The 19,858-nt window shown below is 36.4% G+C and overlaps 1 pseudogene; it reads right to left on the bottom strand.

Moving 5' to 3' along the window:
• Positions 1-56: 56 nt before the first annotated feature.
• On the bottom strand, positions 57-19,396 carry LOC140853776 (uncharacterized; annotated as a pseudogene).
• Positions 19,397-19,858: the final 462 nt, after the last annotated feature.

The following is a 19,858-nucleotide window of genomic DNA, read 5'->3' as shown; positions in this document are numbered from 1 at the left end:
AGTACCTAAAAAATATGATACAGTTAACAAACAATACATCATAATATTAATAGAAATTAACATACATATATATATACATGCACATGTCTAACGTATTTGAAAAGCCATTTGAGAAATATTTTGATCAACCATCTTTGCTCAACCCTTAAATTCGGTTGAATGTTATTGTTGACTTGTCACTAAGCAACTAAGAATTTGCTATATCTATTAGATGTATGTCCTAAAGCTAATCAGACTGGCATATTAATTTTTTTTAGAATATAATTTCATACTTGATCTAATTAATTATGATAGTTAGTTACCATTCATGTAGTGTACGTGTCCATGAATCATCCAATGAATTAATTAGATGATGATACATATTCTCAAAAGTTAAGAATTTAAGGTATGTATCATTAGTGATTAATTTATAAATTGCTCCCAACCATAGGATCATCATGAAGATGGTGATCGATACAGATAGGTTGGTGCATGGATCACTTTCTTATGGATAGACGAATCTTGAGTCTACAGTATGAGGATACTAGAGCAAGAGTATAGGTGTTTGTTAAAAAATAAAGGTATTGAGCATGAGCAACATGAGAAGTCACTTGGATGTCTACTCACTCATCAGTGACATTTTCGATGCTGTAGTAGTGTGAATGATTTTCTTTGATCTGCGGTGCTTTGACTGTTTACAATGAGATTGCTATAGTTTGACTACACTATAACTCGATCTCCTAGCTATATAGAGCCTTGAGGTATATGTTGACTGCAGTAGGTTCATTATAGGAATAGAATGTACATCTAAATGGGATCTATCAATCTTAGTAGAAAAAAAAAATCTTATGCAATTTACGAGACTAAATTTAGAAAGTTTTTGACCTAAGTAAGTGTGAATATTAAAAAATTTTTATAAAAATTTATAAATGAACTCGAGTCAAGCCAATCTTGCATATGATAGATGATGGGATTTGATAAGTTTTTTATTTTCTCTATCTTATCTGAACTCACGATAGAAGAACTGAATTATATGATAACTACACCTAAATGTTCATTACTTCCATTCTACTGGGTTGCCACTGTATGTTGCTAGGTATCACTGATGGATCGTAAGACTCATCGAGCATCATCTTGATGATCGACGACCCTTGATGGTTATAGTTGAAATTATTCTAATTTATTGAAAAAAAATTTAATGATATTTTAATGAAGATTAAAATATATCTTACTATCAGATAGAATAAAATCTATGGAGTCACATACAAAAGATATCCTGACTGATTGAGATGTCAAATTATGATTTTGAATCACAAAAGGATCCAATTATCAATTTGATTGATGATTGGACTAAGATATAAAAGTTACCTAAAGAACTTGCTAAGAGTTAACAAGTTATAGGACTTAATTATAAATATTGCTAAATTATTTGATTTGATCAAATAATGGGATGAGTCCTAGTTAAATTAAATTAGATTTAATTTGATTGGATTTGGTCTAAGTTTAACTCAAATTGGGTTTCACAAGTCTAAAAGGTTTAGACTCAATCAGATTTTGATTTAACAAGAAATGCACAATCACCTTGGACTCTATTTGAAAAAGGTGATTCAGGAGCAGAAGAACTCTCCCTAACACCTCACGCCTCTTATGAGATGCCTAAAAGATTTAGCGTGAATTAGTTGGTGTGAAGAATATGGTAACAAAAGGAGTGGGGCGGCACAAGAGTCCAAGGAGAGTTGGACTCTTAACAAACTCCACCTAAACCTTAATTGTTTACTTTAAATAAGGGATAAGATAGGGCGCCTCCTTAGGAGACTACATGGTAAATTAAGAGGTTGTGGGGGTAAGAAGAGATCACGCACAAAAGAGGTTGGCGTGGTAAGTTTGTGGGCACCTCCTCCTTTCTTTCTAACAACCAAGAGTTGGTTGTTAAGAGATCTCTTCCTCTCTCTCTCTTTTGTCCAAGAGTTGGGCTACCTCCTTCTCTCTCCTTCTCCTCCATGATGAGTCCAAGAGTTGGATGGAAAGAAAATAAAAAGAGATTCGATCTCTTATTCTTTTTCTTTAGATCTTCTTTGTCTCTTGAGAAGAAAAAGGGAAAAGAAATCATATTAGATCTGATTTTTTGATCCTCCAATAGATCTCTTTAATTCTTTTGAGAAGAGAATCAAAAGAGAAAAAAAATTTGATAATCTCTGCAAGGGAGCTAGCACCCCGATCAGATTAGGATCTCCTGATCAGATTAACATCATGTAAATACTTGTAGACGTTGGACACTTGTACGACTTCAAAAAGATCTTGAAGATATCCATGGATCATCGGATCGCAGTGAAAATCTATCCGTATAAAAGTAAAAATTAGATTTTTATTTTTGCTTGTATCTTAATCTTGTATATATGATCATGCCTGGCTTATATTGAGATATGATCTCTATACATGCTTGATTAAATTAGATCTAATTAAAAATTTATTTTAACATCATTCTAATATAAGGTTGTCCTGGCATAACGTTAATACATTATGTTACATGGTTGTCCTAGAATAATGTTGGAAAAGTTTTGAAATTTTCTTTTACTGCGTATTGAAAATTTTTAAAATCTCTGCATGCATACCAGATCACCATATGATGGCATTTCCTAACAATATTAGAGTTAAATCATTAGTCCAGAATATTATGCATGATAGGATAATAAATTAAATCATATTGTAACCATCATAATCTACGATAATCAAATATTATGTCACTATGAAGTAAGACATAACGATGTGCTTGTGTCAATGATTTTTAATTAAGAACAATACTTTCAATCTTTTTCAAAACTCTTCCACTAGATAAGAACTTATAATTTTTAATATTTTCTATAGTCTCATAATTTCTTTAAGGTCAATTGAATATTATTTCTACATCTTTAAGATATCTTGAATAAAATATTAAATACTTTTCAGCAACATATCCTTCTACAATTGAGCTCTTAGGATGAGCTCTATTGCATACTACTGCGGTAGCAATCCATCTTGGATCGGACCAATTGGAGGTGGGTGGTGATGGTAAGTTGGCGAGGGTACAAGGACGGCAACTGGACATGCAAAATAAGTCTCTAATCGAAGTTGACTCTGATGGAGACCTTTCGATACTCAAGTTAGATCTATGGAACCGATGGAAAGGAGAAAGCACTTAGGGAGAGAAGTATTTCAAATCTTGGAGATCCTCTGTGGGCCTTTATTTATATGCAAAGACTGAACAGCCATGAGAAGAAAAGAGAATCAAACAGTTAGCCTTATTTTATCTGATGAGATATGCTTATTATCTTTTTCTTTATCTAGAGGGATATGCTTGTTATTTCTTTCTTATCTACTCATCATCAGTTATTCCTAGTGGTCACGAAATTTGAAGATCTGCATGGAGACTGAAGGTTAACCTTTCCTGTTTTGTCGAATAAGATCAACTCAAGTGCCTTGTTCGGTCGGCTAGCATCAAGGTTGGGCCAAATCTAGCTTTCTTATGTCTCGACTTTAATTAAGGAAAGAATTTTCTATCCATGATATAAACCCCCCTACTCTCGAGTTCGAACAAGAATTAGGTCGAGAGAAGGGAGTACATGTAATAGCCGATGCTATCCCTGATTCAGCCATCCAATGTGCAGAGATTGTCGAATGATGTCGTTGTGGCTATATTGGTGATCAAAGCATTTGGTCCTTCAAGTTTGCCCGCGCTTCTTAGTCATCGCGATTTTTGATTTGTACAACTTGGATCGATGGATTTTGAGGATCCTCATAGGTTAGCCCTCCAAAAGTCTTTTTAGATTAACTTTCACTTCTTATGTGACTAAGATTTTCATTGGCTCTACTTGTTGAAAACCAAGAGGCCTTCAAAATTTCTGTAGGTTAGCCTTCACTTCTTAATCATTAAGATTTTTTGCTTGGATCGATGAGTTTTAAGAATCCTCACAGGTTAGCCCTCCGAAGGTCTTTTTAGATTAACCTTCGCTTTTCATGCGACTAAGATCTTCATTGGCTCTTTTCATTGAAAGACAAGGAGCCTTCGAGGGTCTTATAGGTTAGCCCTTATTTCTTAGTCACCGAGGTCCTCTATATGGATCGATGGATTTTGAGGGTCCTTACAGGTTAGCCCTTCAAAGGTTCTTTTAGGTTAGCCTTCACTTCTTGTGTGATTAAGGTCTTCATTGGCTCTGTTCATTAAAAAATGAGAGATCTTTGAGGGTCCTCATAGATTAGCCCTTACTTCTTAGTCATCGAGGTCTTTGACCGAAATGACTTGCATTGGTCGGCTTCGAGGTTCCTCAGAGATTAACTCTCCGAAGGTCCTTTTAGGTTAGCCTTTGCTTCTCATATGACTAAGATCTTCATTGGCTCTACTTGCTGAAAAGTAAGGGACCTTCGAGGGTCCTCACAAATTAGCCTTCGCTTCTTAGTCACTGAGATCTTCGATCCCAATGATTTGTCTTCGTGGGCTCTGAGGGTCCTCATAGATTAGCCCTTCAAAGGTCCTTTTAGGTTAGCATTCACTTCACATGCAACTAAGGCCTTCATTGGCTTTGCTCATTGAAACATAAGAGGCCTTCGAGGGTTCTCACAGGTTAGCCCTCACTTCTTTATCATCGAGATCTTTGGTCTGATCCAAAATTTCATTCAGGCCTTACAAAAGAGTTTGATTTGTTATCTTGGACTCTCCTGAATGACTTTTGTCAGGTTGGCTTCCTTAGGTCAGCTTTGTCGGATTGGCCTCCTTAGGTCAGTTTTGTCAGATCAACCTTCTCAGGTTGGGAGCTTAGCCTTCATGAGGTCAGCTCGGTATGATCTTCACCTCGGCTCGATCTCGAGCTTCATCTCGGCTCTACGTGATCCTTATCTCGACTTGATCTTGAGTTTCACCTCAGCTCAGCCTTTAGTTTTACTTTGACTTGGCCTCAGATGGGTTGCATCTTTATCTTGGATTGGCCTTGATCTCACCTCAGATGGGTTGGATCTTTACCTCATATTGGCCTTGACTTCACCTCAGATAGGTTGGATCTTTACCTCAATTTGGCCCTGATCTCACCTCAGATAGGTTAGATCTTTACCTCGATTTGGCCCTGATCTCACCTCGGATGGGTTGGATCTTTACCTCAGATTAGCTTTAACTTCACCTCAGATAGGTTGGATCTTTACTTTGGTTTGGCCTTAATCTCACCTTGGATGGGTTGGATCTTTACCTCAGATTGGTCTTGACTTCACCTCAGATAGGTTGGATCTTTACCTTGATTTGGCCCTAATCTCACTTCGGATGGGTTGGATCTTACCTCGGATTGGCTTTAACTTCACCTCAGATAGGTTGGATCTTTACCTTGGTTTGGCCTTAATCTCACCTCAGATGGGTTGGATCTTTACATCGAATTGGCCTTCACTTCACCTCGGATGGGTTAGATCTTTACCTCGGATTGGCCTTGATCTCACCTTGGATGGGTTGGATCTTTACCTCAGATTGGCCTTGATTTCTTCTCGGAAGGCTTGCATCTTTACCTCAGATTGGTCTTTAATTCACCTCGCATGGGTTTGAGCTTTACTTCGACTAGGCCTTGACTTCACCTCTGTTGCCCAGCTATGCAACCCAAGAGGGGGGGTGAATTGGGTTTCTAAAAATTTTAAGCCCAACTGATTACTTATGAAGAACAAAATAAAGACTTTAATTCAATATTAATTATCTAAAGTAGGAATGTAAGAATATAATAAAGAAATAAAGTGAAGCGATAAAGCACACCACAAACACAAGGATTTATAGTGGTTCGGTGCTAACCTTGCACCTACATCCACTCCCCAAGATCCTGCTTGGGAATTTCAATCCACTATACTTTGTATTCAACCCGAATACAAAACGTCGGAAACTCCGACACTAGCTATCCCAAGCTAGATCACTTGTTTCCCGGGTACAAGTAAACCCAAAACACTCCGATTTCAGGTTCGGATCAACCTTTCCTTGTTTTGGAAATCCTCCAAAAACAAGAACAATTACTTACAAGAGTAAGAGAATTTAAAGCACAAATTAATACAATAACAGCTCCTTAAATGAGCGAATATAACAATAAAAACTTTACTCAAATGAAGAAACCCTTTTTGAATTTTCTCAAGATGGATGAACGCTTGAACGAATGCTTGAGAAGAGGATGATCGTTGATTGAAGATCTCTTGAAAGCTTTGAAGGATCTCTAGATCAAGGTTGAAACAATAAGCGTGACAAATCCTCTCTTTGAAAACTCTTGAATCTCTTTCACAATCTCATGTGTGGATTTTGGATCCTCTTTTCTTTTTCTTTCGAATATCTCGTTGATCTCAGGTTTTTTCGTGCAGATTTCGGATCCTCTCTGTTCTATTTGATCTCACGTTTGATCTCTATTTAATCTGCAATTTCTTTCACCATTTTAAGCATTTTACAGCATTAGAAGCAAGAAAAAACAATTTAGGCAGATAAAGAGCCGTTAGAGCAATTTTAGGAAGCATAAAAGGCAATTAAAACAGGCAAAAAACTATCCGTTGAAGACATTTTCCGTCGCAGGGGTCGACTCATGAGTCGACTCATGCATCAGGAGTCGACTCATAAGTCGACTTCTGTTGCAAAGACCAGAGAATGCGTTTCTAGAAATTCTTGGCTCAAATCAGCAGGGGTCGACTCATGAGTCGACTCATGCCTTGTGGGTCGACTCATGAGTCGACTCACAGGTCGTGCCAAGCCAGAAAACTAGCATGCCAAGGAGAATTTTTGTGTGCCAATCAGCTCACAGTGCCATGAGTTGACTCATGAGTCGACTCATGCACTTCAAACCTTCATAACTTCAAAAATATAAGTCCAAAAATAATAAAATTTTCACCAATAGTTTACAAATCATTTGTTTTATCAAATGATACTATCAAATCATGATTTTAGTGAAATTACGATTTTGCCTTTGAAGAGCATAAGGACTTTTTCATTTTAAAATTATTTGTATCCCTTCAATCTGCTTTGTAATCATCAAAATTAATCTAGGAGCAACAATCTCCCCCTTTTTGATGATGATAAAACATTTGAACAAAAACATTTATGTGAATCACTAATTTCAAAAGAATGCATTATAGGTGTATATGTTTGAAAAGAGTATGATTCTTTTGGCATGTAATATTTATGCAAAAAAGTTTGTCTATTTTCTTAAAGATTTGAAAAGGGTATTAGATCATTTTGAGTTTAAGATATATCAGAGCAAGAGAAAAGAAATAAATTTTGCAATGTATCAGAGCAAGAAAAATAATTTTTACAATGTTATCAGAAAAGATTTTACAATGTATCAGAGAAAATTTCACACTGTATCAGAGCAAATTTTATAATGTATCAGAGCAAGTTAAAAAAAAATTTTAGGGAGTATCAGAGTAAGTTAAATTTCTTAAGATGTATCAAGGTAAATAAAATTTCAAAAGTTGTATTAGAGCAAGTTCGAATTTTGAAGTATATCAGAGCATATTTAAAAAATTTTTAAAGCAAATCAGAGCATATGTAAAGAAGTAATTTAAAAGTTACTTATTTGCATTGTACTTAGCATTGTATTTTTGATATTGTTCATTCATTAATTTCTCATAATTTGTAGTTTTGATTGCTTTTTCTTTAATTGCTCATAATTTATGATTTTACTTTTGATGGATGGCTTTTTGTTTAATTTCTGTCTGATACCAAATTTCTCAAATTTTTGTTTAATTTCTCAAATTTTTGTTTAATTTCTCAAATTTTTGTTTAATTTCTCCCCCTTTTTGATTAATTTATCAAATTTTTGTTTAATTTCTCCAATATTTGTTTAATCTTCCAATTCTTATTTTTGTGTAATTTTCTCCCCCTTTTTGACATCATCAAACATGGTTAACTCTTCCTTGTTCTGAAACATTCTTTAATTTCTTCCCCTTTAGAGTTTTTCACAAATATTTGCTCCCCCTTAATATAGCAATGATCAACAGTAAACAACAACAAAGAGAAGATAATATTTCAAGAAGAATATATACAACCAAAATATGATCGATATCAATACAAAAGGTAGAAATATAAGTAAAAGATGATTCCATTAAAATCATAATTATTTCAATACATAGTTCATATTATAAAAATCAACCAGCTAATTGTCAATACATGGCCACAAGGTACAGATCCTAGAACAAAATACTAACTCCTAGGACCTAGTAATGATCAAGACAAATCATGGATCGGAGTCATCAGATATGGTATGAGAAGCTGATGGATCAGAAGTGCGTCCTCTACCCCGTCTGCCTCTGGCACGAGCAGGAGAACGAGATGAACTGGGAGGCTGAGAACGCTGAGATGCTAAGGACTGAACAGAAAGGGTGAGTCTGATAGAATCAAGTACGTTCAGTGCTCTGGAAACAGATTGAAGTAGAGCAGTGAACTGGGTGGTAGCATGCTCACTCGATCCTCGGATCTCTTTCCTCAGTAGCTCATATCCACCTTCTAGTGCTCCTCTGAGTCTGCCAGCCTCTGCAGTGAGGTCTGTGACCTCAATAGTTGACTCCTGTGGCTTGGGATGGGCCAATGCAAGGACTTGCCCCTGCAAGTCAAGAACTCTGCCAGTCAGTCTCCAGACTGTGTCCTCAAGCTGCTGTATCCTGACGGACTGGTCTGATATCATCTGAAACACAGTGGAGATGTGGGGAGTAATGGTCTGATCAGAAGAGGTGGCTCTAGGTGCAAAAGAAGTACTACCCCACTGACTAGACAGCAAAGAAGCCACACGCTATGATATATGCTCGATCTGATCGTCAGCCAGTCTGAACTCTGAATGAGGTGCTCTGCTCTCTGGCTGATACACTGGTGTGGGCATCCTAGTAAACTCTGAAGGGCCAGCCTCAGTATCAGGAATGAACTGAGTATCTGGTGAAGCTGCCCTGAAGTCATGTACAGGAGAAGATGGACCTTCTTCTTCTACTCTGCCTTCAGTTCTATCCTCAGCTCTTATTTCAGTTCTATCCTCAGCTCTTATTTCAGTTCTATCCTCAGCTCTTTCTTCAGAGCCCTTGATCCAACCACCATCAGTCTTTGTAATTCCCATTCGGTGCAGGCTGTGTTGGTTGAAAGTGTCCACATGTGAGAGCTTGGTAGGTGCCTCCCCCTCACAGCTAACTCCAAACCTCCTAAATACTCTAGTAAGGGCCATACCATAAGGCAAGTGTGCCTTGGATCTGTTCAAAGTTTCTCTCATGGCCTCTATCATAAGTGCAGGGAGGTTTAGGGGGGTCTGAGTGATGACATGAAACATGACACATACATCTCTGCTGGAAAGTAAGTCATGTCTACCACTCCTAGGAAAGAAGAGCTTTGTTACCATCTGATGCAGGACCCTCATCTCAATGGACAAAATCTTTGCTTCCAATTTGTTTAAATTTTCTGAATAGGTTTCTCCTAAAATAATTCTGATCCCCTCTTCTTTAATTGGGAGTTCCATATATGAGTATCCTTCACTAGGCAACTGAAGTATTTCTCCCAATATTCTAGAATCCAAGCAGATATCAATTCCCTTGACTGTTGAAGTCACTGACCCGTTTCCATAATGTAGATTCTGGTAGAATTCTCTAACTAGGTCAACATAGGTGACTTCCTTAAGGGAGCAGTAGAATTCCCATCCTTGATTTTTAATTTTACTTGCAAAAGTAAAACCTTCTTTCTCAAAGAACTGAAAATCTATATTTTTTCCGATTTCTACTTTTCTATCAGAAAGATGATTTACACTGGGGCTTATGGAGGATTGAGAGGGACCTTGAGCAGATACTGAAACTGGAGTGGGAGCAGTTGAAGACTGAGCATGCCTTTTCTTTCGGACAATTTCTTCAGGCTCACGAATTGATTTTCTTCTTTGGGGAAGCTTCATCTTTGGAGCCATATCCACTATAGTAGCAGGCAAGGAGACTTGAATTCAGTAGAGGAGGGATCACAAGAGAATAAAGAGGGATTTTGGTGGAAAAAAGAAGCAGATTTTGGAAGATTGGTGAAGTGCTAGGGCACGTTCCAACCGTGCCAAGCAATGCGAGAAAGCCCGAAAAGTTCCTTTCTAAGGTGACGATTTTTGGTGGAGAGGAGGAGGGAGAATTGTCTCGAAATTAATCCTTGGATTTGGAGCAAAAAGAGTTGGAGAAGACGGCTTTTGGAAGAAGGACGATGGGAAGATGAGTCGTCTCACAAACAGTAACCCTTATAAAAACAATGAACCCGTTGAAAGTTGGTGGGATTTACAAGTTTGCCATTGAGTCGACTCATGGGGGTCGACTCATGAAGTTCAGAAATTCAGAAAAAATACAAATAAATTCCAGAAAAATTCAAAATTTTGGGTGAAGGAATTTTGCTTAATGATAAGTTTTTAGAATGATAAATTTGAGCTTTTGGGACCAGGATAGTTGTTGGAAATTGGGCTCTAAGAATATTTGATATCAATTAAGAGAAGTTTAGGCATATGGATCTAGAATTCCTAGATTTCTCCTAATTTCACAGAATCTATCCTCACTAAGGGCCTTTGTAAAGATATCAGCTAATTGATTTTCAGTGCAAATATATTCAAAAATTACATTTTTGTTTTGAACATGTTCTCTTATGAAATGATGTCTTATTTCAATATGTTTGGATCTTGAGTGTTGAATTGGATTTTTAGATAGATTTATGGCACTTGTATTATCACATCTTATTGGTGTTTTATTAAGTTTGATTCCAAAGTCTTCGAGTTGTTGCTTAATCCATAAGATTTGAGCATAACAACTTCCGGCTGCAATGTATTCGACCTCAGCCGTAGACAGTGCCACCGAATTTTATTTCTTGCTAAACCATGAGATTAGGTTAACTCCAAGAAATTGGCAAGTTTCACTTGTGCTTTTTCTATCTAATTTACATCCAGCAAAATCAGCATCTGAATATCCTAATAAATTAATTTGTGAGTCCTTAGAGTACCATAACCCTAGAGTTTGAGTACCATTTAAGTATCTAAGGATTCTTTTAACAGCATTCAAATGAGATTCCTTAGGATTAGATTGATATCTAGCACATAAACAAACACTAAACATGATATCAGGCCTACTTGCAGTTAAATATAGTAATGAACCAATTATACCTCTGTAGTATTTTAAGTCTACGCTTTTACCTTCATCATCCTTGTCAAGCTTACATGAGGGACTCATTGGTGTGCCAATTGGTTTGCAGTTCTCCATTCCAAATCTTTTGAGTAGTTCCTTGGTGTACTTGCTTTGGATGATGGAGATTCCCTCTTTTGATTGTTTGATTTGGAGTCCGAGGAAGAAGGTGAGTTCTCCCATCATGCTCATCTCGAACTCTCCCTGCATAAGCTTAGCAAAGTCTTGACAAAGGGATTCATTAGTAGACCCAAAAATTATGTCATCAACATAAATTTGTATAATTAGCATATCATTTTGATTTCTTTTAATGAATAGTGTTGTATCTACATTACCTCTTGAAAAACCATTATTTAGTAGAAATTTGCTTAGCCTTTCATACCATGCTCTAGGTGCTTGTTTTAATCCATATAAAGCTTTGTTTAATCCAAAGACATGATTAGGAAAAGCATGATTTTCAAATCCAGGGGGTTGTTCTACATATACTTCTTCAGAGATATATCCATTTAAAAATATACTTTTAACATCCATTTGAAATAATTTGAATTTTATAAAGCAAGCATATGCAAGTAGAAGTCTAATAGCTTCTAATCTAGCAACAGGTGCAAAGGTTTCATCAAAATCAATTCCTTCTTCTTGATTATATCCCTTAGCAACCAGTCTTGCTTTATTTCTAATTACATTTTCATGCTCATCTAATTTGTTTCTAAAGACCCATTTTGTGCCAATTATTGAATAATCTTTAGGTCTTGTCACTAAGGTCCAAACATTATTTCTTTCAAATTGATTAAGTTCTTCTTGCATAGCATTAATCCAGTTATGATCATTTTCAGCTTCTTCAAAAGTTTTAGGTTCAAGTTGAGATACAAAAGCACAATGATTAAGTACATCTCTAAGTGAAGAACGTGTTTTTACCCCATGCATAGGATCACCAATAATTAACTCCTTAGGGTGGTTGTGAACATACCTCCATTCCTTGGGTAGGTCATTTGTACCTTGAGGTTGTTCTTGAGTTTCTTCACCTTTCTCATTTTGTTCGTCTTCTTGATCTTTGTCTTCTGGAGTTGCTGAATCTTTCAGAGTAATCTCCTTCATACCTTCTATTAGTGGATCTGCATCATCAACACCCTCATTCTTCCTTGAAGGAAGATCGTTAGATTCATCAAAAACAACATGTATGGACTCCTCAACTACTAAAGTTCTTTTGTTGAAAACTCTAAATGCTTTACTAGTGGAGGAGTAGCCTAGAAAGATTGCTTCATCTGATTTTGCATCAAATTTACTAAGTTTTTCTTTGCCATTAATTAATACGAAACATCGGCAACTAAAAACATGAAAATATGCAATATTTGGTTTTCTTCCTTTCCAAAGTTCATAGGGGGTTTTCTTTAAAAATTGTCTAATTAAAGCACGATTTAAAATATAACATACTGTGTTAATCGCTTCCGCCCAAAAATATCTTGGAAGGTTGCTTTCACAGAGCATGGTACGGGCCATTTCTTCTAAGGTTCTGTTTTTCCTTTCAACTACCCCATTCTGTTGGGGTGTCCTAGGAGCAGAGAAGTTATGGCCTATTTCATTTTCATCACAAAAATTTTCAAAGTCATGATTTTCAAATTCAGTTCCATGATCACTTCTAATATTTTGAATTGAAAACCCTTTTTCATTAGTGACTTTTCGATGAAATTTAGTGAAAATATGAAAAGTTTCATTTTTGTGAGCTAAAAAGAAAACCCAAGTAAAACGAGAGTAATCATCTATTATTACAAAGCCATATCATTTTCCTCCTAGACTAGTGGTTCTTGTTGGTCCAAATAAGTCCATATGTAAGAGCTCTAAAGGTCTAGAAGTTGAAACAGTATTTTTGGATTTAAATGAAACTCTAGTTTGTTTACCTAATTGGCATGCATTACAGATTCTATCCTTTTCAAAATTCAATTTTGGCAAACCGAGAACTAAATCCTTTTTAATTAATTTTGAAAGAGAATGCATGCTAATATGTGCAAGTCTACGATGCCACAGCCAACTAGTCTCATTAATTTTAGCATTCAAAGATACTAGGCATTGCATGTCTAATTTGGCTAAATCATTCAAATCTACCATATAAACATTGCCATGCCTATGTCCTATAAATTTAATGCCATCGTTAATAGGACTCGTCACAATGCAAACAGATGATTCAAAAACTACTTTATACCCTTTATCACAGAATTGACTAATGCTAAGTAAGTTATGCTTTAAACCTTTAACTAATAAAACATTCTCAATGTATTTGGAGGGAGTGATACCAATGTTACCTATCCCGATGATCTTTCCTTTGCCATTATCTCCAAAGGTGACCATCCCTCCATTCTTAGCATCAAGCGTGATGAATTGTGATTCATCACCAGTCATGTGTCTCGAGCATCCACTGTCAAGATACCATTTCCTGTTTCCTTCTTGGGATGCTAGACACACCTGCAAGCAAAGGTCAAGTTTCTGTCTTAGGTACCCAAGCTTTCTTGGGTCCTTTTAGGTTAGTCAAGATGGTTCCTTTTGGAACCCATATTTTCTTTGTGTTTGCATATTTGTTAATAAGACATGTGTATGATTTATGTCCTATTCTTCCATATTTGAAACAAGTAATATTTGTAAACTTGTTACTTGAATAATTTACATAAATATCCTTCAGAAATTTTTGTTTCTTCAGGGGTTTATAGCCAAGTCCAGCCTTATCATATATAGCTTTCTGATTATCAAGGATCATATTTAGTTTGTTTGAACTTAAGGTGAACTTATCTACTATAGATTTTAGCTTGTTAATTTCATCCTTAAAGTTTTGATTTTCTTTAATCAATGTGAATTTTTCAATTGAAAGGTTTTCAGCTTGTTTTACTAAGGACTGATTTTCCAATTTCAGTTCTTTGTTTTTCTTCTCTAGTTTCTTTAATTCATCAATTGAATCATAGAATGCTTCATGCAATTCTTCAAAAGTAAATTCACTAGTGGATTCAGAAGTTACCTCATTTTCATGTGCCATCAGGCACAGGTTGGCTTGTTCTGTTGAGGTTTCCTCGTCGGAGCTTGAAGCATCACTCGCACTCCAAGTAGCCATCATTGCCTTCTTTTTGAACTTCTTGGGACCTTTCTTCAGTTGTGGACATTCGGATCTGAAATGTCCCGACTTCTTGCACTCGTAGCATATAAGGGGTTGATCTTTCTCTTTTTCTTTGCTTTGATCCCCTTTTGTAAATTTCTTTCTCATCCCCTGTTTCTTTTTTCTTAGAAACTTCTTAAATTTCCGGGTGATGAGTGCCATCTCTTCATCCTATTCTTCATCTTCAGAGTCATCCATTTCATAATCAGGCGAAGTTGTGGATTTGAGGGCAATGGTTCTTTTCTTTTTGACTTCATCCTCTTGATGTTGCTTCATGCTAAGTTCATGAGTCATCAAGGATCCAAGAAGCTCTTCTAGAGGTAGAGTGTTCAAGTCCTTTGCTTCTTGGATGGCAGTCACCTTGGCTTCCCAAGTTCTTGGCAGTGACCTGAGAATCTTCCTTACAAGTTCACTGTTAGTATAAGATTTGCCAAGACTCTTTAAACCATTGATTATATCAGTAAAATGAGTAAACATAGCAGTTATGGACTCATCATGCTCTATTTTGAACAATTCATATTTATGTACAAGCATGTTTATTTTAGACTCTTTTACTTGATTTGTTCCCTCATGGGTTACTTCTAACCTATCCCATATTTCTTTAGCAGATGTACAAGTAGAAATGCGATTAAATTCACTTGCATCTAGTGCACAATAAAGGACATTCATGGCTTTGGCATTTAATTGTGCCAATTTCTTGTCAACCTCATCCCATTCTTTCTCGAGTTTGGTTGACTCCTCACCATCTATAATCTTGGTGGGTGTGTGAGGACCGTTCACTATGATACTCCACATATCATAGTCGAGTGCTTGTATAAATATCTTCATCCGAGCTTTCCAATAGGTGTAATTAGACCCATTGAAAAGTGAAGGTCGGTTTGTAGATTGCCCCTCGGCTAGAGAAGTACCGACATGGGTTGCCATAGATCTTTGGCTCTTTGATTGTTAGATCAAAGAAGGGCTAGAGCACCGGGCTCTGATACCACTTGTTGCCCAGCTATGCAACCCAAGAGGGGGGGTGAATTGGGTTTCTAAAAATTTTAAGCCCAACTGATTACTTATGAAGAACAAAACAAAGACTTTAATTCAATATTAATTACCTAAAGTAGGAATGTAAGAATATAATAAAGAAATAAAGTAAAGTGATAAAGCACACCACAAACACAAGGATTTATAGTGGTTCGGTGCTAACCTTGCACCTACATCCACTCCTCAAGATCCTGCTTGGAAATTTCAATCCACTATACTTTGTATTCAACCCGAATACAAAACGTCGGAAACTCCGACACTAGCTATCCCAAGCTAGATCACTTGTTTTCTGGGTACAAGTAAACCCAAAACACTCCAATTTCAGGTTCGGATCAATCTTTCCTTGTTTTGAAAATCCTCCAAAAACAAGAATAATTACTTACAAGAGTAAGAGAATTTAAAGCACAAATTAATACAATAACAGCTCCTTAAATGAGCGAATATAACAATAAAAACTTTACTCAAATGAAGAAACCCTTTTTGAATTTTCTCAAGATGGATGAACGCTTGAACGAATGCTTGAGAAGAGGATGATCGTTGATTGAAGATCTCTTGAAAGCTTTGAAGGATCTCTAGATCAAGGTTGAAACAATAAGCGTGACAAATCCTCTCTTTGAAAACTCTTGAATCTCTTTCACAATCTCACGTGTGGATTTTGGATCCTCTTTTCTTTTTCTTTCGAATATCTCGTTGATCTCAGGTTTTTTCATGCAGATTTCGGATCCTCTCTGTTCTATTTGATCTCACGTTTGATCTCTATTTAATCTGTAATTTCTTTCACCATTTTAAGCATTTTACAGTATTAGAAGCAAGAGAAAATAATTTAGGCAGATAAAGAGCCGTTAGAGCAATTTTAGGAAGCATAAAAGGCAATTAAAACGGGAAAAAAACTATCCGTTGAAGATATTTTCCGTCGCAGGGGTCGACTCATGAGTCGACTCATGCATCAGGAGTCGACTCATGAGTCGACTTCTGTTGCAAAGACCAGAGAATGCGTTTCTGGAAATTCTTGGCTCAAATCAGCAGGGGTCGACTCATAAGTCGACTCATGCCTTGTGGGTCGACTCATGAGTCGACTCACAGGTCGTGCCAAGCCAGAAAACTAGCATGCCAAGGAGAATTTTTGCGTGCCAATCAGCTCACAGTGCCATGAGTTGACTCATGAGTCGACTCATGCACTTCAAACCTTCATAACTTCAAAAATATAAGTCCAAAAACAATGAAATTTTCACCAATAGTTTATAAATCATTTGTTTTATCAAATGATACTATCAAATCATGATTTTAGTGAAATTATGATTTTGCCCTTGAAGAGCATAAGGACTTTTTCATTTTAAAATTATTTGTATCCCTTCAATCTGCTTTGTAATCATCAAAATCAATCTAGGAGCAACAACCTCAAATGGGTTGAATCTTTACCTCGGATTGGCTTTAACTTCTCCTTGAATGAGTTGTATTTTTACCTCAGATTGGCCGTGATCTCACCTCAGATGGGCTTGATCTTTACTTTGGATTGGCCTTGACTTCACCTTGGATGGGTTGCATCTTTACTCTAGATCGGCTTTGATCTTCACTTCGAATCGATCTTCACTTTGGATTGGCCTTGACCTTCACTTCGAATTAGCCTTGATTTTCACTTCGAATGGGTTGAATCTTTACCTCAGATTGACCTTGATCTCACCTCGGATGGGGTGGATCTTTACCTTAGATTGACCTTGAATTCACCTTCGATGGGTTACATCTTTACATCGAATTGGCCTTGATCTCACCTCAGATGGGTTGGATCTTTACCTCGGATTAGCTTTGATCTCACCTCGAATGTGCTTGATCTTTACTTCATATTAGCTTTGATCTCACCTCAAATAGGCTTGATCTTTTCCTCAGATTGGCCTTGACTTCACCTTAGATGAGTTGCATCTTTACTCTGGATTGGTCTTGATCTTCACTTTGAATGGGTTGCATCTTTACCTCGGATTGGCCTTGACTTCACCTTGGATGAGTTTGATCTTTATCTCTGATTGGCCTTGACTTCACCTCAGATGGGTTGGATCTTTATCTCGGATTGGCCTTGACTTTTCCTTGGATGGGTTGCATCTTTACCTTAGATCGGCCTTGATCTCACCTTAAATAGGTTGGATCTTTATCTCAGATTGTCCTTGACTTCACCTCGGATGGATTTGATCTTTACCTCAAATTAGCCTTGACTTCACCTCGGATGGGTTGCATCTTTACCATGGATTGGCCTTAATCTCACCTTGGATGGGTTGGATCTTTATCTCAGATTGGTCTTGATTTCACCTCGAATAGGTTGGATCTTTACTTCAGTTTGTGTGCTTAAAGACTTGTGGTCCTGCAAGAAGGCCAGAAAGTGGAATGATGGATGAGGGTTTGAAAGTCTCTTACCATAAGAGTTTTGAGTTATGGAGGTTTCTCCCTCTCAGAGCTTGTTCTCTTGGAACACCTTTGCTTCTGTTGTGATCTCCTTTCTTATTGAATTTTAATCTGTCATGATCTTCTTCCTTGTTTGGATTCCATCAAAAATTCAAATTTTGAAATGAAGAAGCATGGATGATTTAGAAATCGAGGAATTTTTGTAATCTCCTTTTTTGTTTAAATTTTAATTTATCGTGATCTTCTTCCTTATTTGGATCCTACCAAAATTCAAATTTTGAAATGAAGAAGCATGAATGATTTAGAAATTGAGGGATTCCTATAATCTCCTTCCTTATTTATATTTTTGATCAGTTATGATCTCCTTCCTTATTTGGATTCCATCAAAAATTTAAATTTTAAAATGAAGAAGCGTGGATGATTTGAAAATCGAGGGATTCCTATAATCTCCTTGAATTTTGATCTATCGTGATCTCCATTTTTATTTGGATCCCTCCAAGAATTCAAATTTTGAAATGAGAAAGTGTGGATGATTTAAAAATTGAGGGATTTACATAATCTCCTTTCTCATTTGGATCCTCCTTCTTTGCTTGGATGCTGCAATCTCCTTCCTTATTTGGATCTTTATCTGGAGCCCCCCAGTTTTGAGCCCGACTAAGATAGTTCTGGAGGGGCTATTAATTGATTTGATCTGATTGGTGTATAGCCAATCTGGAGAGGATTGAATCTAGTTAGTGTCTGGCTGATTTGATGGTAGTTAGATCTAATCAATATCAATCAATTTACAGATGGTCAGTCTTGGTCTACATTTGATCGATCTACGGATGATCGGATCTGATCGACATTGGAACAGTGCGATGAAGCTCATCTCATTGAATACTCACTTCTTTTTGTAAACGAGCCTAAGTCCCTTTCTCTAGCACCAATCTATTATAGTAGAAATTTATCTTGGGTTGGATCGGCTGAAGGTGGGCGGCGACGGTAAGTCGGCGACGGCATGACGATAGTGATAGGATCTATAAGACAAGTTCCTGATCAAAATTGGCTCTAGTGAGGATCTTTTAATGCTCAACTGATCTCTAGAATAAATGTCAAGGAGAGAGCACATAGGGAGAGAAGTGTTTCATACCTTAGGGGTCCCTTGTGGGCCTTTATTTATAGGCAAAGGCTCAAGAACCGTGAGAAAGAAGGAGAATCAGATGGTTAGCCTCTCTTTATCTGATGAGATATACTTGTTATCTTTTTTTCTTATCTAGAGGAATATGTTTGTTATTTCTTCCTTATTTTTTCATAATCAGTTATTTTCGATGGTCACGAGATTTGAAGATCTACATGGGGGCTGAAGGTCAATCATTCCTATTTTGCCAAATAAGATCAGCTCAAGTGTCTTGTTGGGTTGGCTAGCATCAAGGTTGGACCAAACCCAGCTTTCCTATGTGACAACTTTAACTGAGGAAAGAGTTTTCTACCCATAACACGTATATAATATTTCAAGCGCATAAGATAACTTTAAAAACCAAAAATATTGTAAAACATCACTATCAGCATAACCTTTCACATAGCTAAAAAATTCTAAATTGTAATTATAAAGTTTATAGTAGCTTATCTCTTAGTAGGATACATCCATTTATAGTGCATCGATCCATCAAGTTTAGCTTTCACAATTAAGTGAATGATTGGATGAACCATAATAGTGAAAAAACTTGAAGGAAAGATCTTTTCCATTTGGCACAACATAAGTGCAACAAAGACTCCAATTGATCAAGTTTTCGAGGATCAAGGGCTTTAGAACATAATAATCTAAAAAATATTGACAATTGGAAAATAAATACAACAATTTGTTTCGGCATTAATGATCTTAAAGCCAGTGGAATTATATCTTGCATTAGATATGAGCATCATGACTTTTTAGATTTAAAAGTTTTCACTCTTTCAAATTGACACATCGTAAAATATTTGATACATATCCATTAGAAACTTTAATATTTTTAAAACTATCAGAAAAAGATCTTTTCTTAAATCGACATTATGTAACTTACAGGAGGCATATAAATTTTATCATTATCAATTACTTTGGGATGAAGTTCTTGTCTGATGCCCATTTCTTTTGAATCAAGGCATGCCTTCATATTATGTTTGGTCTTTTCATAAAGATCTAATAATATTTTAATTAAATTATTATAAATA

This window comes from Elaeis guineensis, chromosome 14, assembly GCF_000442705.2.
Source record: "Elaeis guineensis isolate ETL-2024a chromosome 14, EG11, whole genome shotgun sequence".
NCBI lineage: Eukaryota > Viridiplantae > Streptophyta > Magnoliopsida > Arecales > Arecaceae > Elaeis > Elaeis guineensis.
Note: the sequence above shows the minus strand (reverse complement) of the source record. Positions and strands in the feature narration are given on the sequence as shown.